This window comes from Haliotis cracherodii, unplaced genomic scaffold (genome assembly GCF_022045235.1).
Source record: "Haliotis cracherodii isolate W230 unplaced genomic scaffold, xgHalCrac1.p SCAF_6, whole genome shotgun sequence".
In the NCBI taxonomy this organism is placed as follows: Eukaryota; Metazoa; Mollusca; class Gastropoda; order Lepetellida; family Haliotidae; genus Haliotis; species Haliotis cracherodii.
Window position 1 is genome coordinate 17544350 of NW_027266319.1, and position 4519 is coordinate 17548868.

At 38.9% G+C, this 4519-nt stretch overlaps 1 pseudogene; it reads left to right on the forward strand.

Annotated features, from left to right (window-relative positions):
- The first annotated feature begins 282 nt into the window (after positions 1-282).
- Positions 283-2576, forward strand: LOC139446288 (protein rolling stone-like; annotated as a pseudogene).
- The last annotated feature ends 1943 nt before the right edge of the window (positions 2577-4519 follow it).

Consider the following 4519-nt stretch of genomic DNA (forward strand, 5'->3'; position numbering starts at 1 on the left):
TATGTTACTTCCACTGCTCATGAATGAAAACAGGACCAGTCCGCAATTCGTTGTGGAAATATATCGGTGAATGTAGGGTGCTTCTGTTTCTGACTTAACTTAAGTGGGTAGAAACTGCTGAAATGTTTCATCATTGTTCTGTTGACATGGTGTTGGGGTGCACGTCTTATTAATATCACTTAAAAGATATTTGAAGAGGAGAGCATTCGCAGGCAGTTTCAATTTTTGTCTCTTCTACTCATCAATACATAAGTACAAAAGACGTTAACATACATCAGCATCATGAGCGTCATAAACGAATTCCGCATTTCCAATTTTGGATAAACCACAATGACCCTCAAAGATTTGTCACATCTCTGGTAAGTTTTCAATTTTCATTGATCAGCTGATGATTCAGACGGATACAACATGCTTAATGAGGTGTTTGTGATCAACTACTCGTGTACAGCCAGTACCAGAGCATACTCTGCGCGACAGGTATCACCATTGTAAATGTACTGCAATAATATATATTGCAGGAGGATGTTGACGAGCGATTACGTTTATGATATGATATGTTTGAATAATGAGACGATTTGTATTGAAACTTTACTAGTGTTCGGGATACTGTGAACATTATCACACAGGTTATACAGTTGTACCTTACATTTGGTGATTTTCTGAAATCGAAATGGTCTCATGAGTCTCATTAGAATCCTGTTCAATATTCTTTAATGTATGGACTAGTCCGATTAGTCTGCTCCCGTTTCAGTGGGGCTACCCTCGTCTCTACCTCTCCTGGAGGATATTCTGGGCTCTGTTTCGTTCATCATGGCTGGTCATTGGCATGGTGTTTTCGACCAAAGTGACGTCATCACCGCTAGGTGGCGCTGTGTAGTTCATCTACATCACAAACTGGACCTACCTCCTGCTGACCATCAGTACTGTCCTGGACGCAGTCATCGTGGTGTTCGTCAGGATCAACAGACAGGACATTATAAACGGTAACGTGCATTTTCCCTGCTAAAGTGGATGCTATATATAACATGGAAGCCGTTATCCAATGCTGATGCAACATCGAAATGCTTACTGCATTCTCATACCAACATACTAATGGTGGCATACTTAAGCAATATATATTTAGTTTATAAAGAAAATGTCAAAGAACTTTTCTTCAAATACAGGAACATGCCTTATAATAACTCTTGCATCTTGTTGCTTATGTGTCAGATACTTATAAACATCATCAGGTACTGAATGCAAGGTCCCACCATGTGTCAAGCCCAACCCTGGACACAGATTTTGCAAACCACGAACTCAATACAATCATCGGGCTGTCGGGTAGGCAAGTGGTGAAAGCGTTTGCTCGTCACGCCGAAGACCCGGTTTGATTCCCAACATAGCTACAGTATGTGAAGCCCATGTCTGGTGTCCACCGCCGTGATATTGCTGGAATATTGCTAAAAGCGGCGTAAAATCAAACTCACTCACTCACTCACTCAATACCGACGTCATTCTTAGTCGTAATATATTGATGTTGTTTCGTCCTAATACATGTACATTATGTGAGATTCATATGGTTTTCAGGTTTCACGTCACAACTATCCTGGTACATGAAGGTGTCATGGCTCCTCAACAGTGTCGTCACTAAAGGGAGTTTACACATCAACGCCATCTACTGGATCTTTCTTTTCAACAATGAGTACATAGTGTAGTATGCTATTGTCGATGAAATATGCACTTTGCCCCATGTACCCTGTACTGAACAGAGTGGATTTGTCATAAAACCTGGTAACCAGATTTAAACTTGTGTATTACGCTGCGAGTAGTTTGCTATATAGAAGGTTTACCAAACTATCAATCAGCCAATCTTTATTCAAGCACTTAAGAGGGCCTATAGTACATATAACAGGGGTTTTGCACACAATTTAAACTAATTTACTATTTACAAATTTGGTTCGATTATGACAGTGCGTGGAATATATACATGGCTAGTTTTGCATTATTAATTTATCTAGATTGTTTAAGAATTGTCGGAATTTCACAATATTTGGATCCTTAAAATAGTATACAGGATTATATTTTTTCTCACAGTGGAGTACAATGATATACAAGTGAAAGTGATATTCATCCTCTATATCTTGCCTCTCACACTGAGCTTTAATATGTACTCATATTTTCAGATAAGAGTCTGACACTATTCACATTCATCCTCCACGGTATGAACTCCATCTACGCCTTGTCCAACCTCCTCATTACCGCCATGCCATCGCGTGTGTATCACGTGATCTACCCAATTATCTATGGCGTCATTTACACAGTTTTCAGTGTCGTTTATCACATACTTGGCGGGACCAATGATAAGGGAGAACCGTATATCTACACGATTCCTGATTGGTCCATTGTGAAGCGGACTCCACCCCTTTCCTTTCTGAATACCTTTGTGGCTCTACCGTGCTTGTATTTTATTGTTTTCCTTATTCACAAAATGAGGATATATGTACATTCAAAATGTCTGAAAAAGAATCAAGGAGACAAGAATTCTTGTTTCATCAATGGAAAGGATTGATAGCACGTGTTTGACAAAGTATCGTTAAGTAAGATAAAAGAACGAAACGTGGTGCGAAAAACGCCTTAAGATTGTGTAACTTTTTATATTCTTTTCATACTTATCAAATATGTATGATGGAATTATGGATGTGTCATTGTAAATTCGTAACATTAGCAGTAACATTTTGCTTTTTACAACTACAACACAAGCACGTAATCTCAAACATAGATGTCGTCAGCAACAGTTACCTGTTTCGGTGCATGAAACATTGTCTTTCATCATTTGTCGTGGGTGAATATTGCGCAGCGCTCCGATCACCAATAGTGACAGCTATAGATCGGAGGCCTGTTCCGTGCCTTGAGACTTGCAAATTTGTGTTTTTTTCCTGGGAGAAGCTGACTCATACGGTCGGAGCAGTATGACACTATACCCAGCTGAGCATCAAGAGACGGTTTTTGCGACAATCCTGTAATATCGGGGAGCAACCCAATCATGCGATGATGTTGTGCACGTTTTTTGTATCCCCCGCTGTGCTACGTCATTACAAAGAAAGCTGTCTGCCAAAAGTCACAGTGTGCATGAGGATTCGTCTACGAGGTTTACAAACAATTTGTTTGTTCGCTTGTTGTTTATCGCCGAGCTCATCAATAATTCCAGTTCTATGACTGCGGTCTAGATGAGACCAGCCTAGGTTGCAGGGGAACTGTTCTAACCCGGAATCCCCACGGGGTCGTTATCACGGACAGTCTGCAGGGAGAATGATATGTACAATAAAGATTAAACGGTGGAACTATCTTCATGGGATTTCAACGGTGCACTGTATGAAATGTGAACAAATAGGTTTGATCATGATTTCACAATCCACTATAAATGTGATCTTATATACATCGTTTTAACACAAGGAACGTATACAACGATATCTCACCTTATTTTGACGTCTTTATAAACACGTTTCAGGAAAGACGTCGACATTAGTGTGAGAAGTCAGAGAAAAGTGCTTTTATGATAAAGTATGAACGACTGATATCGCCTGTTTTATACAGATAAGAATACTTGTGGTGCTAACATCCGATTTAGGAGCAGGGCTTTGAGAATGTATATGATTATGGCCTGTCATTTTCTCACACACGAGACGATAAAAACAAGTTAAATTAGACTTAGCACGTGTGTTCTCGTCTATTGTGCAAAGTTTTCCCCCTGACATGACAGATGTGATTCGACGTACGAAACAAGAACCAGAAAACTTGATTATATCGTTGTCTCAGGACTGCTACGTTTGCTGCAGGTTCATTTAAATAGTAACATTGCAACAGTAACGACAAAAATACTTAATTGTTCAGTCACGAAATCTTTTAAATACTTATGTCTTAGATTCGGGTGCATCAAAGTCCTTTTGCTAGTAACATGTATCCCTGTCCGTGTCTTTAATAGAATATTTTCAATACTTATATATCAAATCTATACAATCAATTTGGAATAAAGTTTGATCTTCCATGTAGTTATCAACCATCGTACGAAGGATGGCTGCAATGTTAGCCCTTTCATTTGGAGATACTTGATAACAGGGCGGTAGCTATTTTTTACCATGGCCATTAACAGTTGTTGATTGTGTATTTGGTTCAAAAAGCATTAAACTTATTGTACTTGCTACTTGTAAAGTGTTAAAGGTGTACCATTCGTACCTTCGTATCAGGCTCAGAGCTTTTCCGCCCCTCGAAACTCGATATGAGTTTGAAATCTGAAATAAGTGAGTGAGTGAGCTCGGTTTAATGCCGTTTGGTGATAATTAAGGGGTAAACAATAAGTACACAATTACTTTTTTTGTAAAGCAAAGCGATTGAATATAATGTCAAACATGCAAACTTTTCAGGTGTTAATGTTATGTTTTAAAATTCGAACTGCACTGTACAACTGAAGTTATTCACCTGATATATTAACATGCCATTAACCTTTATACATTCCTGTAGGAATAGGACAAGTGAGATATTC